Genomic DNA, 24529 nt, shown 5'->3' on the forward strand with positions numbered 1-24529 from the left:
TGGGTCTTCGAATGTGCTTATGGTACTTTAAATATATAAGTTATCCGACAGACAGGCGGCACTTGTTTATTTATTGTGACGTCATCTGTATTGTCACGTGACGATGTAGCAGTATGTCATATGTGACACTTGTAGAGATTCGATATATACTGAAACTGATATTGAAACGCAAAACATGTCGAGTAATCGGTAGTTCGAGATAGGCGGAATTTCAATGTTACACCTTAGCGCAAATAGGGATTCTGCCGATCGAATCCGTGCTGACGAGGTGTCACTGTATTAACGACCTATTTTAAAGAAATAACTATACTACTCAAAAGAAGTTAAAGAACAACGTAGGTCGAGAATTTATGGATGTCAACTTCTTTATTATGAGGAACTCAACGTTTCGGAGTATATTCTTACTCCTTCATCAGGTGAAGGAGTAAGAAGGAGTAAGCATATACAGTAAACTACGGTTATAACGAACACGGTTATAACGAACTGACGGATATAACGAACTGTTTTTGTCCCAGCCATTTGCTGTATATATGCTACATATATGTTTATAACGAACTACGGTAATATCGAACTAGAATTGCTGGTCCCTCTGAGTTCGTTATAACCGTACTGTACTCCGAAACGTTGTGATTCTCAAAATAAAGAAGCTGACATCCATAAATTCTCTTCCTTATGTGTATCACTTCTAAATGCCATTCAACGGCTTGAAAGAACACCCAGTTCTTTCACATTACTATAGTTAATACGTCATAGCAGCTTCTTTTGTGCAGTATATATTGTTATGTGTTTCGATTTCCTTAAGTAATTTTATGGCCATTGTTGAAATTTGAACACCGATATGTCGAGAATCATTAACACATGTTGGTTACAACGCTTTCGACTTGTGAACACTGTGCTTATCAATATTAACATAATATTATTCCAAACACTTGTTCAAACTAAAAAAATATGCTTGGGGTTATGTAATGTATTTTATAATGTTCTTCATAATTCCCCATGCACAGATATGTAATCTAAATGGCTCTGCCAATCACATAATTTACAATGAGTGAGTGAGTGAGTGAGTATGGTTTTACGCCGCTTTTAGCAATATTCCAGCAACATCACGGCGGGGGACACCAGAAATGGGCTTCACGCATTGTGCCCATGTCGGGAATCGAGCCCGGCGTGACGAGCGACGGTTCAACCACTAGGCTACCCGACCGCCCCCAAATTTACAATGAGTTTGTGTATGTCTTCTGTTCCAGTGATCTGTAGTCTTGGTCCTGTCTGCCGGGCAATAACCTCCACCTTAAGTCTCTCAGCCGGTGAACAGGCAATAATCACCTCGCCCAATTTTGGACCCGGACAGAAGTATCCAAGAGATATAGAATATTTATGGAACATATATGCTTCGCTTTCGGACGTAAGTGTACAGCGACTTTTTTTATTTCATGAGTGTTTGTTGTTTAACGCCACACTCAGCAATATTTGTTCATAATCGAGCCTGGTCCATACATTCCAGTGATTGACGTCATGAGCACCAATCTACGTAATTGGGATACAATGACATTTAATCAACCGATTCACCGAGTCTGACCACCCGATCCATTTAATCGCCTCTTACGACATGCATGGTATGCTGGGAACCTATAATCTTGGTCATGGCAATATATCATTATTAACAGCTTGTGTTTTCAAATAATTGTTAAAACAAACTTATTGCTCTTTTTCGACTCGTCTCCGTGATAGTATTACCCTATGAGTATATTATCTCAATTTCATTCACGGTATTATATGTTCAAACTAAACTTTCTGTTGTATGTTTAAGTTCAGTGAGCAATTGACTTGCCTTGGCGGGTGTTTGTGATGGGTGACGCCGGTGGGGCAGGATTCACTTACCTTTTCGCGAACACCTGGTATCACTATTTGGGTCTACCATCTATTCACTACATGGTCAGATTCGTACAACTTAATCTTATATATTTTTTATCATTATGGAAAGGTATTTGTAGCTTTTATTTATTAAAATATGATTTTGCAGAAAATGACAGTAACATTTAACACCTTTGATGTGGAGCCTCACTCTCTCTGCGCATGGGACTACGTCATCGTGAACGACGACACGTGCGATAGCGGTACAGGTCAAAGACATTGCGGATCCTCCATTCCTCAACCATACATCACTTCCTCATCATCTGTGTGCATCCGGTTCCATTCTGATGCTATCATCCCTAAGACTGGTTTTAATCTTACAGTTTTTGGTAGGTCAATAAAATCTATTATTTGAAATATATATTTTCGCATATTGATTTCAAAAGTGAAGAAATATAAAATAGTCACTGTCATTATTTTGGCAAATTTCATCACTACAAATTAATTATGAAGAAGAAATGTGATAACCGAAAGGGTACACGTGTCAAATGAGTAGTGAGTGAGTTGGGTTTAACGCCGCTTTGAACAGTATTCTAGTTATATCACGGTGTGTCAGCTTGAGGTGGGAGGAAAGCACGAACTGATACAGGTCTTAAAGTCTAAAAACATTTGCCACTTTGGTGAAACCAACGAGCGCGGATATGGAGCTTATAGACCAGAAAACATATTAAGGCCGAACCAGGATTCGAAGCCACGACCAACGGCTACTGGAACGTTCAGGGACGCAAATCTGCACAGTGATTAGGTGACCACTACGTTGACAGGTTTTAGTAATTCATTCACCTTGTATTAATTTGTTTGTTTGGGTCTTTTTCAACGCCGCACTCCAACTTTATGACGGCCAGACAATTCAGTGATTGACATCATGAACATCGATCCACGCAAATGGGATACGATGACATGCATCAACCAAGTCAGCGAGCCCGTTAGTTCCCTTTTACGACAAGCATGGGTTGCTTAAGACCTTTTCCGACCCGAATCTTCACAGGGCCATTTACCTTGTAACATATACATCATCTAAACCCACGTACGTGAGAGACACATTATATTCTGTTATTCAGCCTCTGTTTCGTCTACAACCTCGACACCGGCCGCCCTGCCAACGCCATCAGTTACGACACATCTTCCTCATATCTCATGTGGGTCCGACACCCCGATATCTCAGTCCGCCATCATATCGTCTCCCGGATATGGTGTTGACCCAAATTATCCGAACAATGTGGTGTGTCTCTGGAAGATCGAGTTACAAATAAATCAGGTGAGAATTGCAGCATTCCAGTAAACGAACACTGCACGTGGGTATTATGTGCACCCTTCCTTTCCCTGGATCCCGTGAAGATCCGGGTTAGAAGAGGTCCTCAGCAACCTATGCATGCCGTAAAAGGCGACTACGCTTGGCGTAAGAGGCGAATAAGGGGTCAGGGCCGCTGGTTTGGTTGATGCATGTCATCGTATCCCAATTGCGTGGCTCGATGCTCGTGATGTCAATCACTGGGTCGTCTCGTCCAGACTTAAATTATTTACAGACCGCCGTCATATAGCTGAAATATTGCTGAGTGCGGCGTTAAACAACAAACAAACAAACCAAATCCTAACTCCGCCTATACACTCGCCTCATTGCCGAGGTAGGGGGCACGGGTGGCCCAGTCGTCCAAGGCGCCGCGATTCGCTGTGAAGAGTTGCGTCCCTTGGGCGCGCCAGAAACCTATGATTGTGGGTTCGAATCCCGGTTCGCCCCAATTATGTTTCTCGGTTTGTCAGCACTATACCCGTGCTTGTGGGTTTTTCCGAAGTGGCAAACGTCTGAGAGCTGCATCACTTCAGGCTTTCCTCCCACATTAAGTTGACATGCCGTGATATAACTGAAATAATGTTAAACCCAACTCACTCACTCACTCGCTCATTGCCGAGGCTGTGTTTCGCTGTAAATATCAGAGATCCAACCTTGCTATCATGATCAAAAATAATACTGGGAACCTCTGTCTATTTTCTATCACCATACATTGATTCATTCATTGATTACCTTATTCCTTAATTCATTCATTCAGTTATTGCCTCTTTTATCTATTTATTCATCAATTCATGTACGAGTACATTTCAATTCATTCATTGTTTTCTTCTTTTTCTTCCTTTTTCACATGAATTTATTTATTCACTCAAGAAGACATTGTAGTATCTCTGTTACTGGGTGGCCAAGCCGTCTAACACGCCGCGATTCGCTGTGCAGAGTTGCCTCCCTTGGGCAGACCAGCAACCTATGATTATGGGTTCGAGTCCCGGTTTGCCCCAATTATGTTTCTAGGTTTGTCAGCACCATACCCATGCTCGTGGGTTTCACCGAAGTGGTAAACGTCTGAGACCTGCATCACTTCGGGCTTTCCTCCCACATTAAGCTGACACGCCGCGATATAACTGGATTACTGTTAAAAGCGGCGTTAAACCCAACTCACTCACTCACTCACTATTTCATTATTCGTTTATTTATGTATGTTTTATTTATTTGTTTGCGATCATCAAGTCATTCATAAAGATAACCGTGTCTTCATCTGACCTCATTTCCACTGAAAGGTGATGCTCCTGTCTTCACGGAATATGTAGGGCACTGTGGTGAAATACCAGGTGTAATATATGTACACAATGATAACTAATATGAGAGGACATACACTATCCTATAATGACCCATTAATGTCACACAGGGTTTAGAGTAGACCACGCCCATTAAGTTCGAGGACACACAGATCACTAGAAAGTGCTGACAGGGCCTTTCAGAAGGATTGGGTGTATAAGATATTCACGCTTGAAGCTCTGACATTATATTAGCCGCAATTAGACCATAGAAAGTAGTCCACTGCCTAGATATCAGAAATATGTCACTTGATGCCTCGGAATGACTGAAGAATGTTGATGATGCGGGAGTATTTCGCCATCACTCACTCATGCGTGGCTACCCTGGGTGTACACGGACGTAAGACTAGACTGGCATACGACTAGACTGTCATACGACTGTCATCGTATACATACACATTTTAAAGTAAAACGGTTCACGTATTTCACACGTAGAGAACTGGAACTTCGGAATACCGTATGAGTGAATACCACAAAAGTTAGTTAAACGGGTCTGGCGTCACACACAAATATACTCATGCTCATAATTATTGTCGCCCCTATACTAAGACGCCGATATCTAGGAATGACAATAATTATTAACGTGGGTTTATATAATACTGATTAGCAATCATGGCATACGAAACGAGTGTACATCAGGTATGAAAATTTCAGAAATATTCATAAACTCGGGAGCAAGTGAAACTATGCCTCTCAGTTGATTTAATTATGTTTAATTTTCAATTGGAAATATCTTAAGTTATCGATGTTGTATAAAAAACCCACTAAACTGTACTTACGCTCAGCACTTAAAAAAATACTCCTACATGTATAGTAACAGTTCATGGCGCGATGGCAATACATCGTTAGCTAAGAATACTAAAATATCATTGAATGTTGACCAAATGACAAAGAGTCAACACGCGTGTTATCCCCTATTATAGATAAAATGGATAGAATTATCATAAAAACGCCCGCATGTTATCAGAAATGAGCGGGCCACTGTAACTTGATAATGCCCTCATATTACTTGACGACGGGCCATTATCACGCCCGTTGTTAGGTGACGTCATAGGATGGGGGGATAGGTGACGTAACGTTCAATAGTGACGTCATCTGGTTTGTTCTATGACGTTTCCATATTTGTAAAAGTGGGTCAGTGACATACGTGTTGATTGCAGTAAATGTTTCAAAATCGACATTGTTGTTTCTTTTTATTTGATAACAAATTCCATCCATTTTAGCTATAATAACGGTAACGCTATTTTTCAGGGCATTGTCATTTGCAGAAGCCCTCGGTCTTTTCAACTGCCCAGTTAATGGGCAGTTAATGGAAGACCTCGGGCTTCTGCAAATGATAATGCCCTGAAAAATAGCGTTACCCTTATATGATCGGATTACCTGCCGGAACCCCCGTGTGACGTCCCTACCAAACTACTGTCCAGTTGGTAAACTATGGCGTTCTTAGGTAGGATATAAAAAGATATCGCTGCAATGAAATTACATCACAATGCTTTGCAGACCATTGTGACGTCACTGTTACCATGACGTCACAATCAAATGACATCACTAATGGCTCTGCTACTGAAGCTGTTAGCGGTACTTTTACACGGAAGACACTGCTAATTACTGTCTACAAATTGAAAAAGTTGGAAGAATGATGTTGGATGATAAATAATATCTCACCCTCGTGCCTTTTGATGTCAAATATATCAACAGTCGTTGATAAAAGTTGCAAAAATCCTCGGCAAGCCTCGGAAATTTTCCACTTTTATCAACTCGTGTTGATATATTTGATATCAAAAGACACTCGGGTGAGATTCTCTATATCATCAATAAAACACACTACTGAGATAGTCTTAATACCTACAATAATTTGTTTGCCACAAAACTGGCGTTTCAACTCAACGCAACGTTTATTGCCTATAACGGAGCATGAACTCTGTATGTTTCAGGTTGCCGTCGTGGCCTTCGACAGCTTCCATTTGGAGTTCCATCAAAGCTGTGTATACGACTGGCTGAAAATATATGACAGCCCAATGGTGACGTCACAAGTAAAGGCTACATTTTGTGGCGACAGAAAGCCGAGCAATATTACATTATCCAAAAAGTCCTACATTCAGTTCAAATCGGACATAATTGTTCCAAAGTCCGGGTTTCTTGCTAGAATATTTATAACTAAAACTATAACTACATTTTCATCAACCGTGCAATCTCCATCATCATCATCATCATCATCATCATCATCATCATCATCATCATCATCACCGTCGTCGTCGTCGTCATCATCATCAACAACAACGTCATCAACACCAGCTCATAGTTCAACATCATCAACCACAGAGTCCACATTATCAATACAGTCATCAACAGGGAAGACAACAACAACGTCCACTGTTGAAATGTGTAAAGGCGTCAGCATCGTTGACGACGTTAGCTCATTGACGCTACTGTCGCCGGGGTACAGCGAGGGTCAGTATCCCCTCAACATCTTCTGTGACATCACACTGACGACGGGTACCGACAAGGTATGTTTTATCTCCACACATCTGCATGTTGATTCATACCAGCATTAAAACATCATGCAACCTTAACGTTCGGAGGTAACTGGGGTTGCGTGTTATAGCATAGTGGTTAAAACGTTCGCTCGTCACGCCGAAGACCCGGGTTCGATTCCCCACATGGATACAATGTGGGATGCCAATTTCGGGTGTCCTCCGTCGTGATATGGCTTGAAGGTTTCTGGCGTGTCCAAGGGACGCAACTCTGCACAGCGAATCGCGGCGCCTTAGACGACTGGGTCATCCGTGCCCCCAGGATGGTTAGATAGTGATTCATAATCATATGCTGTAATAAGTCGGAATCGTACAGAGGACTCTGTTATTAGCAGAGATTTTTTTATGAATATGGAAATGTTTTTTGTCCCTTTTTATGTACGTATCTTGAAGCAAATTTGTGAATATTCCATCTTAATGACGGCGGCGGACACAAACAATTATTTTCGTCTGTAGTACACGCAGGAACGAACTAGCTTCTTGAGTGACGGACGAATGATCGAACTACCCAAGTGGCGGTGGGTAGCCTAGTAATTAAAGCGTTCGCTCGTCACCCCGAAGACCCGGGTTCGATTCCCTACATGGGGGCAATGTGTGAAGCCCATTTGGGGTGTCCCCTGCCATGATATTGCTGTAATAGTGTTAAAAGTTGCCTAAACCATACTCACTCACTCGAACTACCCACACTTGATGAACTCTCTCTTATTGCCGTTGACTGACACTATGTCCACTGCGTATTCTTCAGAAACTATTGATGTCATTCCTGGACTTCCACCTAGAGTACAACCCGCTCTGTATCTGGGACAGCCTCTCTCTCTACGACGGCACATGCCACTCCGGCGCTCTACTGGGGAAATATTGCGGATCATCAAAACCTAGCAATCTGACGACGTTAGGAAATAAACTATGCTTACAATTCAAATCAGATTTCGTTGTGCCAAAACAAGGCTTCAGGGTCGTGATAAACACCAAGACATCTGTGCCCCTGGGTGGTGTTCAGAATAACACAACGACCAACATTACAGGAAGTGACGTCCTTAAACCACCCACTTCATCACCTGGTGAAGCACCTGCGGCAAGTCCTGAACCTTCCAACTCCACCAGCAGTGGTTCGGCTTCTTCAGATTTTCCACATCCTCCAACAACACCTACCACTGATCATTCAAAACCTATTGGAGGTCCCTCCCCGCCTTCCACAACGACAACATCCTCGTCTACATCTACTCCAACTGTCTCATCGTCACCGAGCTTCAGCCCGTCAACAGAGGATGCTGTGATTCCATCTTCATCCAGTACTGTTTCTTCTGAAGGAACATCTTCACGCATGTCTACAGATGGTTTAACAGTGTCATCCAACAGTGATGTGTCCAACACTAAGACGACATTGCCAGCATCATCACCCACAAAAACTGTCTCGCCAATAGTCCCCATGTGTGCTTCATCAGAGATGGACGTGTATTCACCAGTGACGGTGACATCTCCTAACCTCGGCCCTGGGCAGTCCTACCCTGCACGCACGACATGTACCCTGTGTCTGTCTTCCCACCAAACACAGGTAATACCATGCCACAATTAGCCTCAAACATCCTTATCCTATAGCTAGTCTACATTAATCCGACTTACACAAATGCAAAGTATATCTGAATATTAATATCAGTTATCACCACATGCACTATTTTGTTTGTTTGTTTTTTGTTTAACGCCGTTCTCAGCAATATTCCAGCTATATGGCGGCAGTCTGTAAATAATCGAGTCTGGGCCAGAAATACCAGTGATTGACATCATGAGCATCGAACCACGTAATTGGAATACCATGACATGTATCAACCAAGTTAGAGAGCCTGACCACCCGATTCCATTAATCGCCTCTTACGACAAGCATCGTCGCCTCTTACGACAAGCATAGTCACTTTTTACGACAAGCATGGGTTGTGCATGAAGACCTATGCCCCGGATTTTCACGCATCTTGCGAGAGTAGAGCAGTGGATATGAAACTTTGATAGTGTTAATGACCTGTATCCCTTTCGTGTTTCAGAAGCTACACCTGTCATTCACAGAGTTCGACGTGGAGCCACACAATACGTGTGCATGGGACAGCCTAACTGTTTACGACGGGAACTCTACAACTGCGCCTACACTTGCAACCCTGTGTGGAGGTCTGTTTGCGGCGGGCAGCTTCACGTCATCATCTCGTTCACTATGTCTCAAGTTCGTCTCGGATTACATCGTTCAAAAGCGAGGTTTCAAAGCAACCGTTAAACCATTCGAAGGTAATGAGATAAGTCCTGTCCTGACATGCTTCGTATATATCACAGTACCTACCAGGTACAAAAGTCCCTTTAGCTCCATTTGAGTAAGATGAATTGCACGTGATGGACTTCAGCAAGCAGCAATCCCACCTATAGTTGTAACCATCAGCAGCGATACAAGCAATTCCGACGACGAGGGCTGTGATGTGCGAGGGGCGGTCGGGTATCCTAGTGGTTAAAGCGTTCGCTCGTCACGCCGAAGACCCGGGTTCGATTCCCGACAAATTAATTATATATTTTTTTTTGATTCCTGACATGGGTACAATGTGTGAAGCCAATTTCTGGTGTCCCTAGCCGTGATATTGCTGGAATATTGCTAAATGCGGCATAAACCATACTCACTCACTCACTCACTCACTGTGATGTGCGCGAGTCAGATTGCGATAAAAAAAATTCATGAGACGAACCCTCATATACTGTTATTCCCTGTGCCGTTGTGTAGCACGTGCAGTACGTGTTTGCGCTGTTCCTCGAACCGTTGTGCCACCCTCCGTTCAAAATGTCTGGTACACATAACACATAACACATGATAGATTCTTTAAACAGCTATTTCCAGTTATGGGAATAAATATAACAAACAACATATTATTGGTACAGGGGGGTCATTGCCGTGTACCGTATTGACATTTAACAAACTATTCCCGATTTTGAGTTATTTTGCAATTCACCGTTCTAATTAGGAGTCAAACGGGCTTTTTATACCTGTACGGGGTGTAGGTGTTGGTCCGCATTTGTATATAGTATGGTTCCTGGGAACTATGTAGTTAGCAATTCCAATGTGCAGTATTAGCTAATATTATTGGTTGTCTTTCGGTGCAATCTCACTGAAATCAGATCTTTTACCCCAAGAAGGACCCCCAATAGAAGGTGTACCCAGGGTTCAACTTTGACCAACCAATCTAAATGAAGGTGATTCGGTGCGTTGAACCAATCAGATGTAAGCTTTCTAAAGCGATTCGGCTTTATTTCTTTTGCATTCGAAATTTCGATTTGTACAAACACAGAACACAGATGGTACTTGCTCTTGGTGTAGACGCCATGGCAACCACAGGCAGTATAAACTAGAGATACAGACATAAGATAGGCTGGTCTTAATACTGCGAGGCTGGTTGGCTGGTGAGTGTGTGAGTTACTATCGTTTTACGCCGCTTTTAGCAATATTCCAGCAATATCACGGCGGGGTACACCACAAATGGGCTTCACACATTATTCCCATGTGGGGAATCGAACCCGGGTCTTCGGCGTGATGAGCGAACGCTTTAACCACAAGGGTACCCACCGCCAATTGGGTAGTTCGAGCATTCGTCCGTCACTCCGTGTCTGATTAGGAAGCCCAACTAGCGTCGTCAGTTCTCTGCTCAGAGAGGAATCTGTCGGAGTAATGGGACTGATTTTAATTAGATTGCCGCTACGATTATTGTAGGTGTTTTAGTGTATTAGTGGGACGTAACTACAGAAGTGCTTGGACTTGAATGTCATGCATGTACGTGATTAGGAAGCATCCATCTGATTTGTAGAGGGAGGGTTCAGAACAATCAATTTCTTTCAAAGCTGTATCCAACAAACTATTTATTTACTAAGCACCATCAAACAGTCTATTCATTTTCACCATTAACACGTTAAATGTTGACGTTTGGGTAATTTTGACTAAACAAAGTATTCATTTTTGGCATATTTCTCAGAAAGCTATTCATGTAGAAAATCGTACCACCGACCCCATCGAAATCAAATGGATGCTCCCTTACATGATAACAAATCTGAAGAAACATTTTCGGACCATAAATGTATGACACGGCCAAATCTGTGCGACCGTTGAAAAATGTGTCGGCATACACAACTATAAACAGGTATGTCGATCTTTGCGTCCATTGCCAAAGACGGGCAGATTCAAAATAGAATTTATCTTGCAGTCATTGGTCGCCTGGCATCAACATCGTCGACTCTACAAACTTCACACACTGCACATGCAACGTCGCCAACTACATCAGCTTCTTCTCCCACGTCACAAACGACAACGTCGTCAACCTCGACATCAACAACTACTTCAACTACCCTGACAATTACTTCTGACGTCAGTGTTCACGATACATCAAAACCAAAGATTGTTACTGCAACGACGCCTACCACCACGACAACTTCGGCCAGGACCACATTATCCACGTCTACAACCACAACTACGCCCACCATCACTACAACCACTCCCACCACTACTACACCCACGCCTATCACCACTACAACCACGCCTACCGCCATGACAACTACGCCCGCAACCAGTACAACCACACCTACCACCACTACAACCACGCCTACCGTCATCACAACTACGCCCGCAACCAGTACAACCACACCTACAACCACGCCTACCACCATCACAACTACGCCCGCAACCACTACAACCACGCCTACTACAACTACAACAACGCCTACGACCACGACAACCACGCTCATGTCCAGTGTTCCTCTCGCTGCCTGCACTGGTCCACCACAAGAGTTAACTTTATCATCAGGAATACTTTCATCTCCTGGGTTCGAATCTCAAACACCATACCCAAATGACCTCGACTGCAAGTGGCTTATAAATACTGAGTCCCACACAACCACCTACATCGCGTTTACAAACTTTGAGTTAGAATCCCAAAACCAATGCAGCTGGGACAGCCTCACGATCTACAATGGTAGTGACGTCACTGATGACGTCATAGCAAAATTATGCGGTGCTGAATTACCAGAAAATATCACAATAAATGGCAGTCAGGTTCTTCTCCATTTCCATACAGACAGGTTGGAATCGAAGAAAGGGTTTCGTCTAGTTTACTACACTGAGGTCATGCCCACAAAACCAGGTACGTCTGATCTGATACTTGTATACGCTTACTTAAATAGAACGTTCCGTAAGCGCTAACACGGTTACATGTACTAGTTATTGTGTGGCTTTCCCGGCCGAGGTAACTTTTCTGGACGTCGAGGGTTGAACGAGTGCAAGCTGATCAGTCTTTTGATTGACAGCTGAACACAATCATAGGTTTCTGGCGTGTCCATGGACGCAACTCTGCACAGCAAATCGCGGCGACTCGTGCCCCCGATAGTCGTTCGAAGTATCCGCCAGTGATTCTTCATCTGTACCACTTGGTTTTAAAGGTCATCCGTATCTGTTTCCAGGTCAGTGTAGTGATGCCCACTTCACGTGCGGTGACGGCACGTGCATCTCGATGTATCAGCGTTGCGACGGGAACCCCCACTGCAGCGACATGGAAGATGAGGACAACTGCAGTAAGTCACAGCAAACCATAACAAACTCCTTGGGTTGTATACTCCCAGGAAGCTGAGAATGAAAATCGAGAGCACTGATCCCCACTGATATGTTATAACTGATATATCATCATGGTTTAAGCTTATTTGAGCAGTTATGGATTGGCAACTGCGCTATACAATAATAAAATAAAATAAAAATATAATAAAAAGCGAAACGCAAATTGATAACTGACAGGGTTAGGGGTAATGGTGGCACTAATACATTATTTCAATCATAATATTAACAACCGTATATCATTACTTTTCCCTTCTGTTTTATTCATTCTGCATTACTGAAGATAACAAAAAACTATTGAGACATTGTATTTTCTGTGCTTCAGCAATGGTAGATTCAACAGACGAGCAAGACATGTTGTTAATCATGCGCAGTGGCACGTTGTTTCCGGTTTGTTTTGACCAATGGGAGGCCGAGTTTTCTAATAAAGCATGCGCGGAAGCCGGAAATGGGTATTTAAAAATTAACTCTTTTCAATGTCGAAAATAATTTATGAATTTATGACAAAAGATAAAGTTAATACCATGAGCCTTGAAAAAGAAACTACGTTAATTATATGGTATTAATTTTTTGTTTAAATTTCCCCGACGTATTATGACGTCATATTGTCCTGTTTCTGGTGTATAGAAACGTTATTCAGCAAAGAGGGAAGGCGTCGCCTGCAACAGCGTTCCTTGTTCCTACGGGAGATGTGTTGGGTGATCCTGGCTTGTTTCATAACAAGTTCATATTCAGGTAAGCATTTCAAGATGTTTACATACGTACACGGCGTAACCCCGTCAGTTAGACGACCGCCTCCATGGCGTAGTGGCCGATGGTTCGATTCCCGGCCGCGTCACAGCGAAAGAGATGGTACTTGTTGTTACCCCGCCTAGCGCACGGCACTAATGGGATAAAGCAAGAACTCGTCGGCTCGGAGTCAGCAATTATAGAAGTTGTCGTCATAATGACGACTTCCTGTATAAACGTGGAACGGATAACGTGGTACGGATTCCACTGTGAAACACATGCAGACAAGGAACATATCGGACGGATTGTTATCCAATTCCATCCAATATATTACAGGGATTTATCTAGCTTTCTAAACTATATGCCCTTGGCAGGCGAACTGGGAACGTCAAGGTTTTCAAAATTTGGATTTTTGTTGAAGCTCTTATTTGCTCAAATCGGAGAGTATTTTAACATTGCAAGCAATGCAATAGCGTAAAGATAAACACTGACGCCTTTTCGGTCCTCTTTATTAGACATTACCACAATGCAACAGTGGGTTTCTATTTTGGGTCAGACTGGTCATTATTGGTCTTGTTATGAGGTACAGACCAATGAAGATCAGGGTTAGAATGGGTCTTCAGCAACCTATGCTTGTCGTAAAAGGCGATAAACTTGGTGGTCAGGCTCGCTGACTTGGCTGAGTGTCGTATCCCAATTGCGTAATCGATGCTCATGATGTCAATCACTGGATTGTCTGGTCCACATTCGAATATGTCCAGACTGCCGCCATATAGCTGGAATATTGGTGAGTAAGGCATTGAACAAAAAACAAACAAACAGAAACACTACAGCTACATAACGGCGTACTGTAAATAATCGATTCTAAACTGGCCGGTGGTTGATGACATAACGCCGTCGGGAACAGTGGCGGGCAATCAACCGAATCATACCGACCCTGTCCAACCGCCCATTACAAGGAATTCGCATAAATTCAACAAGAACATGTGGTTAGTTATCTATTGTGATCCTCGGCTTCAACCGGTTTGTTGTGTACTAGTTGACCTACCACAGTTCACCTCATCCTCCGCATGCACGCAGTTCGCCTCTCCATCGCGCTCGGGGTGCACGTCCCGTCATCACAGGGGACACGCCCAACTGGACACGTGAATGATGCTGTCAAGTAAAGAAATTGCTTTAATACAAAGGCGGAAAAGAGTATTGTTTGTTGTTTATCGCCACGCTCCTACAATTTCAGCTATACAAGAGCGGTCTGTAAATAATGGAGTCTGAACCAGACAATCCAGTGATTGATATCATGAGTGCGGCGTTAAACAACAAGCAAAGAAAGGAAGGGAACATAGTTTCCGATTTCTTCACCTGAAAGTACTTGGGGACAATGCAATCATAGTTTATCAGTATGTACGTGCTATATTTATCCTCGCCCTTGGCAAACTATAAACGACATTCGTTTTACGTTATGTTTCAGTTCTTCATGTGCCAGTGGCCGTGTTGTGTCCTTGACCTGCCAACCAAGAGGTAAAGTAGCATGTTTCAGCAATATTCTTATAGATCGTGTTCTTGTTCCAATTGAAATAGAGGCGGTGGGTAGCCTAGTGGTTAAAGCGTTCGCTCGTCACGCCCAAGACCCGAGTTCGATTCCCAACATGGGTACAATGAGTGAAGCACATTTCTGGTGTCCCCCGCCGTGATATTGCTGGAATATTGCTAAACCGGCGTAAAACCAGACTCACTGACTCCGACTGAAATTAATTAAAAATATATATAATTATTTGTTTCATAAAAAGTGGGGGCGGTCGGGTAACTTTGTGGTTCAAGCGTTCGCTCGTCACGCCGAAGACCCGGTTTCGATTCCCCACATGTGTACACTGTGTGAAGCCCATTTCTGGTGTCCCCCGCCGTGATATTGCTGGAATATTGCTAAAAGCGGCGTAAAACCATACTCACTCACTAATAATAATTGTGAATAGTTGCAGCGATGTTGCTTGACGATTTCGGCGGATAAAACGTACCACGTACCCCGTGCTTGTCTTACTAAGGACAAACAAAGGAGTATCTGTGCCCCGGTTTATGGGGCTACGACTGTCGTAACTCCTATACTATAACATAGACTTACGAGAGTCGCAACGCTTCGATCACTTATGCAACGGGGTTCAAGTTGTTATAGTGAGTGAGTGAGTATGGTTTTACGCCGCTTTACGCGTGACGAGCCAACGCTTTAACCACTAGGCTACCCGACCGACCCTCATGTTGTTATAGTGTTCAAGTTGGCACAATACGTGGCATCGTACACAGACATCGTTGTTCATGCTATCAACCACTCGTTTGTCTGGCCCAGACACGAAACAACAGTCACTCGCTCTTCTCCCCGACCATACGTCCAGTGGTTTGGATTCCAGAACTTGGCACCATGCTGGTCGGAAGGGGCGATTTTATGGATCAGACTGCCTGTCTTGTTGCCCTGACGACATGGGGCATTGCTCATGATATCAGTCACTGGTTTGTTTGCTCCAGACTCGCATGTTGCAGTAATAAAAGTTTGAAAAACAAGAACAAATTCGGATGCAGGTAATTGAAGGGTGACCATCAACACCGGCACGTGAAGTTCCGGCCAATTTTGATATGTCTCAACTGTCCTCTTTATATTCTCAGAATGCGGCCGAAAGTCCAATAACCTACCCTCTGCATATATCTTGGGCGGAAACCGGTCAGTACGAGGGAAATGGCCGTGGGTTGTCTCCCTTATGTCTGGGCCGAAACAGGTGTGTGGCGCAACAATCATCAGCAGCACGTGGGTCGTCACGGCTGGACACTGTGTGGAGACGTACGTAACAAAGAATTACCATACGATATTTTAAAGTTACAGAGATACAGTATTACATGGAGTGAAATAGAGTGTGTCCACCGACGAAACGATACTCAATAATCTTTTAATCACGGCAAAATATTATGTTTATTAATGTAAAATTCTTGAAAAGATCTGTATACATTATGTGTGTCATGTATACAGCACAGTAAACTACGGTTAAAACGAACACGCGTATAACGAACTGGTGGATATAACGAACTTACTTTTTAGTCCCGACTATTTGCTGTAGTATTGATGTATATATATGCTTATAACGAACAACGGTTATAACGAACTAAAAATAGTAGTCCCTTTGAGTTCGTTATAACCGTAGTTTAACAAACATCAGAATCTCTGCCCAAGTAATGTCTACAAAGCCTGCACATACTACAACCCGTTAGGCCAGCCACGTATCCCATTATGGTCTGATGTACAATCGTGGCACCTAATGTGAATTAAATTTTAAGAAAATAAACAACAAGAACAAAAAACATCATAGAATTGTTTACTCCTACCCGTTGTAGTCATAGTCTTTTTTGTCAACGGTTTGCTTACAACACAATGACTCAGTTTGATATATGTTCTCAATATCAACAATAAACGTGAAAGTTTCTTCAAGGATTATTTGCATTCAACAGCCTTTAGGAGATAAACGTACTGTTTTCAATGTAGACCTAGGTTATCTAGACTTCAACCGTACTAAATTGATTTTGGAAACGAGTGCACAGTGCAACCGTCAAATCGCCCGTTTCATTCAGAGGTGGTTATTGTCATTTGAAACCTGTAATTGACCAATCAGAATCGACTGTTTTCCACAAAATGCACCTTCCATTTTCCATAAAGCTGTATCCACGCTTATGTATTTCCACGTGGTGTGATATTTCTTCAGCCTCCTAAACTCGCCACAGACAACAAACATCGTAGCCGGCTACGTCTACCTAGACGCCCCGGATGTTGAGAGCGCTCGCGTGACTGAAATCATCCTTCATCCTGAGCACAACTTCATCTACAACGCCGACATTGCACTTCTTCATCTACAGCGCCCTCTCGTGTTTTCAGACAGAGTTAAGCCCCTTTGTCTCCCGACCCGCCAACACGACTGGTCGACTTCGTTGTCTTGTTTTATAGCAGGATGGGGAGTAACCAAGAGAATGAGTAAGAAGTTTGAAGCTTTGTGAGGTGAGGTGAGGTGAAATTGGGTTTAACGTCGCGTCCAAGATTATTGCACTTATATAGCGACGTGCCTGCATGTGTGTGTGTGTGGCTGCTTGTACTAGTCCGGACTGATGCCGATTTATAGTGCTAGCTCACTGAGATACCATGCCGCAGTTTAACATGACACAGTACCCCACTCAGACACAGTATACTGACTCCGAGCCGACCAGTCCTTGTTTTAGCCCCTAATGCCGAGCGCCAAACAGGGTAACAACAAGTACCATCTTTTAACGTCTTTTGGTGTGAGGCGGCCTGGGATCGAACCCCGGACCATCCGCTCTTCGTGCGGACGCTCTACCACAAGACCACTGAGGCGGTCTCTTGAAGCTTTGTAGCAAATAGGCAACTGGTTTGTTTACGAATATTAATTAAAGCTTAAAGTAACTCTTTGCTTTCATTAAAAGCTTTTATTAAATTTAAATGCATTTAACTTATCCTGGAACGTTCCCTTTGTAACAACGTTTTCATTCTTTAATATTACTATTAAGCTTAATTGCGCAATACCCTGAAGCTCTCGCGGGTGCAATGTGCTTATAAACAGATTTTTAAATATGTAATATTCTATCAATACTGCTACTTCTCTTGTCTTTTCCATTCTTCTGGGTGGGCTGTTTAAATTAATCACCTTTCAAAATGTTTAATAAAATAACATTAATTGCATACGCAATATTTTCTGTAGTGGTTTGAATAATTACCTTTTATAAACTGTTCTTAATGTTTGTCTTGAAAATTCAGACCGACAAACATGATATTCATTTCAGATTCTGCAGACTTGTCGGCTATTTACCATCTTGGTATGGGTGTAACTATTCGCATCTCTTATAAAACGCTTATAAAACTATCAGCTTTGCTGCTTGCTTCCAATATGTCTGTAATCCCCGTGGAAATACGAATTGATTACAACTGGGTCATCTTCGATTATCCAAGGTATTATATATCCATAAGATAATGATAACACCCTCAGTAGACCCTTATCTTGGTATAAGAAGAGACGTCACCACCTTCATCGCTCCGAACTCTAACTTAGCTCAGCATTTCTCTCGCTCGTGAGAGTAATTTGATTGGATGGTTATTTTTAGCGCCTTGTGATTCGAAAAGGGCTCGAAACGAAGCGAATGGGGCCAGGGTATTTATCAGTATATTCTGGAGACATAATACCCTGGATAATGGAGGATGTCAGTGGATCCACTCGACCTGACTTAGCAAGAGAGAAACATGAACGCTCTAAGCTACGGGTGCCCCACGACGTCATGTTACATACAGTATTAAAGTACAAGTTCAACTGTTTATTGTATGATAGGTCATAGGTCCAAGTACATGAAGTGCTTACAATACAATCCAGGATAATTTTACATGTCTGTACATTTCTGGTCTTGAAGGCATATTTGAAATATAACATAACAGAATTTAAATTTTTGATATTTTGAGGTTGCCAAAAGGCGAATAAATTGTTGGACTGACGGTCGAATAACACATTTATTTGGTATGTATTGTTTCGAATATCTTTTAAGGATGGACATATACATGTAAAATGATACAGATCTCCGATATTGTTTAAGTTAAATTAACAATATGCACATAATCTTTCAAATTTTGGAATTTTGTTGTCTCCCCCGGTATCAATATTAAGCCTTGATTATCCAACTCGAGACCCGTGAAGACCCGGGGTAGAATAGGTCTTCAGCAACCCATGCTTGCGACTATACTTGTCGTAAGAGGCGACTAACGGGGTCGGGTGGTCAGGCTCGCTGACTTGGTTGATGCATGTCATCGCATCCCAATTAAGTAGATCGATGCTCATGATGTCAATCACTGGATTGTCTGGTCCAGACTCGATTATTTACAGACCGCCGTCATATAGCTGGAATATTGCTGAGTGCGGCGTTACAACAAACAAACAAAAATCCAACTCGAACGCGAGCAAAATCGGTAGCAAATGTAAACAAGGTCGAATCTGTTAAATATGTTCTGCTTCAGGGCTTATCTTAAAAGGTGTATAATATTCATATTTAATACTAGATGATAATATATTGGTCCATTCTTGGCTATTCGTACCTTTCTAATCTAAGAACAATATACAGGACATCTATGCACCCAGGTCCCCGTTCCACAAAGCTATCTTAGCGCAAAGTCGGTCGTAACTCCCATTCTTTAACACTGACTTACGACAGTCGTAGCACTAAGATCGCTTTGTGGAACGGGTCCCAGGTCAATAACGTCATGTGTTTAATGAATACACGAACACTAGAGACTGGACAATATTTTGCAATACAATTACCCTGAAATAGGAATCATCGAGAAAACTCTCCGACAGCTTAAGTGTTTGAGCAGTTACAGAAATCAGAACGACGATTACAATGGGAACGGTTGAGCATTACTGTGCATCACCATCTTTTATCATTTTGTACAATGTTTTGTCAGGGGCAGAGACCCTTCAGTTATTTTTTATAAAGGCATCACCTTGTGATTCGGAATCAGAACAGGTGCCGAGCATCCCATGTTTGTCATCAGAGCTGTGAGACTTGAGTCGTCGTACCCCGACTGGATGGGACGTTGCTCATGATATCGACCACTTGGTTGTCTTTTCCAGACTTGGTTCTATCGCAGTGATAGAGCTGGAATATTGCCGACAGCGGCATCAAATAACATTCAGGGACTGTAACTCCAGCAGTTGGGTCTGGCATTACTCATGACGTGACGTGACGTGACTTGACGTGGGGGGTTAGCGTTTGTGCCATTCACAAATTGTGCATATGCATGCTATATAATCACGCAATTGCATGACGCATGTATTCATCTTGCTTGCTTGCTTTCAATATGACAATGGCGTGTGTGCATATGATTTCACAGCATGATTTGTTTTGATAACGTGTTTTGATTCATGTTTTTTGTGGATTTGAAATGAAGACAACTTTTCCTTCTGGGAAAAGAGGTTTGCATAACAATAGTGCCCGTTTCATGTGTGTGTTGTGTAGACAACTACAGTCACCTGTTTTACTACAAGCGGGTGGTTTACATGCTGGGCCCTGTTCCTCAAAGCCATCTCAGCACTAAGGTGATCGTAAGTCCCATGCTATACCATAGGCTTACGATCATCGTAGCGCTAAGATCCCTTTGAGGAACGGGGCCCTGGACCATACATTTCTCTAATAATTTTAGTCAGAGAATAATAATGATAACGCGAAAATACTCAGACATAGACGTTTCTTTGCAGGCTTGGCATTTTATGCAATTAGGGTTCGAAATGACTTACATTAAAATTAAATCGCGATGGCGCTGTAAGAATACGTTGCCGCTGCATGCCATAACGCGTGTGAAGTGTTGTATTATGTGAAGCCAGTGAGAACTGTGTACAAATAAAAGGGAAATGATGAACGTGCTTAATCAATAGAGGGGGCACTGGTGGTCCAGTCGTCTAAGGCGCCGCGATTCGCAATTACGTCCCTTGGGCACATCAGAAACCTATGATTGTTGGTTCGAATCCCTGTTCGCCCCGATTATGTTAATAGGTTTGTCAGCTCCATACCCTAGCTCATGGTTTCTCCGAAGTGGTTAACGTCTGAGGCCTGCATCACTTCGGGCTTTCCTCCCACATTAAGCTGACAGGCCGTGATATAACTGTAATACTGTTAAGAGCGGCGTTAAACCCAACTCACTCACTCTCTCACTTATCAAGACAATTTCCGTTAACATATTTCTTTTCTTCAAAATTATTCTTTCTCTTGTCACACCTTAAATTCCAGCGAGCACGCCAAAACATGGGTATCAGTACCCTGTGGCCGACATGAGAACAAAAACGTCCTGTATAGAACACTCTGCCACAAACTAATGTCTTATCAGTATAGACTCGTTGTTCACACAGCCCGCGGGCAGTCGATTATCTGTCCTTCACCTTGCACCATTCCCACGGGACGCCTATTCCGTGACTCCACGTATGCTTCATCCAAGATTAAGGTTTAGTCGAGTCTAGGATTATCTGTCAAACCTACTGATATCGAGAAGGACCTTCGGTCTGAGAAATGATCTTTTCCGTAAATCTTCCCATGGCTCGTAAATCTTCCCATGGATTCATAAAATCTGATTGATATATAGTGAGTGAGTGTGAGTTTGGATTAACGCCGCTTTTAACAATATTACAGTTACATCGCGGCGTGTGAGTTTAATGTGGGAGGAAAGACCGAAGTGATGCAGGTCTCGGACGTTTACCACTTCGATGAAACCCACGAGCACGGGTATGGTGCTGACAAACCTAGAAACATAATCGGGGCGAACCGGGATTCGAACCCACAATCATAGGTTTCTGGCGTGCCCAAGGGACACAACTCTGCATAGCTAGTCGCGGCGCCTTAGACGACTGGGCCACCCGTACCCCCCGTGTCCGCATATATCTAAATTGAGTTAGTACTAACGTGTACATCCCGCACTAGCATGTATCTTTGTTTTATCTCAGTCTCAAACTTTAGAAATCATTTCCCAGAAATATTATTTTGACCATCTTACTTGTGAAACAACTACAATCGGCAAACCTCGCTCCTTTCCGTAACTGCAGAAATGGCCGATCGTGTTCAGAGTGTGAACTACACAGTATAATCTATCGCTGTGACTTTTCAACTGAACTGAAAAACAAAACATAACCGATAGCAACTTCATGATCAGTGATAAATAGTCTTCTCGTAACCCCCTCAAACCTGACTTTCAACAGATATATTAGCCGGAGTGACCTCCCCTTACCTCCACCACGCCCAGCTTCATCTGTGGTCGCAGAGCAAGTGTCGCGACGTATATCCTACCAAGGTCAAGGACACCATGATCTGTGCAGGGGAGGAATCGGGTTCAGTTGATGCCTGCAAGGTTGGTACTAGTCGCTGTTTAGGCATCTTTACTGATCATGTAAATTTAATTTGTCACACTCGTGCGCGTAGGTCCCCCCTCCCCCCCCAAAAAAAACTAAACAAAAAAAAAACCATTTGTGTGTGTGGATGTTTGTCATGATGGCGATTATAATGTTATCTTCGCTTATAAATGCAATTTAACATTTCATTTATCCGTTAAGTTGGTTAAACAAAATACTGGTGAAAGCGGCGTATAATCCTTAATATGGATCAATCATGATGAAACGTGAAGGATACTAATGGACGAATAAAGAAGATAATTTATGGATGTCAACGTCTTTATTATGAGGAACACGACCTTTCTCAGTATATCTAAATACTCCTTCATCAGGTGAATGAACTGAGTAAGTACATACTCCGTAACGTTGTGTTCCTCATAATAAAGAAGTTGACATCCATAAATTCTCTTCCTTACGAGTATCACTAAATCCCTTTCGGATCATTCGTCACTGATCATTTAACGACAGAATGTGAACACAAAGTCGTGTGCATAATATCACTAATATTTCTACTCTGAAAGAAGCTTCTTCCATATTAAACAAATACCACATTTGATATTCACAAATACCACATTTGATATTCACAAATACCACATTTGATATTCACAAATACCACATTTGATATTCCGTGACCCATTTTCATTAAACTGACAACGAGTTCTTGTGTTGTTCCTTATTGCCTTGCACCAGGCAGGGTAACAACAAGCACGATCTTTTAACGTCTTTTGTTATGATCGAACCACCGACCTTCCATTCACCGCACAGACGCTGTATCCACTAGACATGGCGGCAGGCTTCAGTCTCCAGGGCGGGGGACACCAGAAATGGGCTTCACACATTGTACCCATGATGGGTGCGAACCCGGATCTTCGGCGTGACTAGCGAACCCTTTAACCACTAGGCTACCCGACCGCCCTCTTCAGTCTAAGGATGTTGACCATGACTTGACCATTTTGACCAAACCATGATATTAATTCGGAACACCTCTATCCCCAGGGTGACAGCGGCAGTCCGCTGATGTGCGAGACGGCCCCGGACAGGTGGGAGCTGGTGGGCATCACCAGCTGGGGTGAAGGGTGTGGCCAGGTGGGAAAACCAGGCGTCTACACAAGGGTGGATAGCTACATAGACTGGATTAAACAACAAACCAAACACATGGGTAACAACATTAAGTGATGGCTGTGTGAACACTTCCATGCCCCTAACCCACCCTTACATTCGAACTGTCTTTGGTTCTCGGCTGCTTGTAAGGGGATTTTCACAACTTCAGCAAAATAGCCTCCCAAACAGTAACCGTTTGACATTTTTCCCAATCTCAAAATCAGATCTTAGTGCTCGCTACCGCTACACAAAGATCTGAGGACATCCCATTACAGGTCACGTGAGTGCGACCTTTCATCCGACCAATCAGAGCGTCGCTTTCGAGATCACGAAGGTCCGAATGTGTTTCTAATCATGCAACCTCGAACACAGGTATTCCGAACGACAGTTTTTGGCTGTACGACAGACAACGAATGCCAGAAATGGACATGACATGCTAGACATGCTAGACATTTTTAAACGGGATTACTGCCATACAAATCTCGGCCATCTATTAGACATTACAGAAGTTTCTTAAGTTCAGTTTTCAAAGTTTGAATAGAGAACGTTGTCAAAATATTTTTTTCAAATCGCAGTCTGCAGTTGAAATCGCCATTTTGAAACTTGTGCCGTAAAGCTCGAGGAAACTGCTTTCTGAGTGGCTAATGTCGACTTCCTGTTAGTCATATCATTGGTCGGCCGAAGTTCGCGAAATGTCGTTCTGACGTGACCTGTATTGGGGTGTCCTTAGATCTTTTTGTAGCAGTAGCGAGCCCCTAGGTCTCATTGTAATAACCTTGATATGTGTTCCATGGATCCGAAAGGTCAATAACAAGTTGTACTTGATACGTGCATGATGTCCAACACAACAGATTCAGCCATACTGTATGGCAGCGATACAATGCGAATGCATGCTATTAGTTAATAATAAGCTGTATAAGAAATATCTTCCTCACAAGGAATGACATACACTGGATGTCACCCTCAGTTATCCAGTTCATTATTACTCTGTTCTATTGTAATAAATACAAGTACCATGGACCGACCGTAGCTTTGTTTCAGAAGTGAGGTACCAC

At 42.8% G+C, this 24529-nt stretch overlaps 1 pseudogene; it reads left to right on the plus strand.

Moving 5' to 3' along the window:
* The first annotated feature begins 175 nt into the window (after positions 1-175).
* Positions 176-24529, plus strand: part of LOC139456057 (uncharacterized) — a 28444-nt pseudogene continuing 4090 nt past the window's right edge.

This window comes from Haliotis cracherodii, unplaced genomic scaffold, assembly GCF_022045235.1.
Source record: "Haliotis cracherodii isolate W230 unplaced genomic scaffold, xgHalCrac1.p SCAF_11, whole genome shotgun sequence".
NCBI lineage: Eukaryota > Metazoa > Mollusca > Gastropoda > Lepetellida > Haliotidae > Haliotis > Haliotis cracherodii.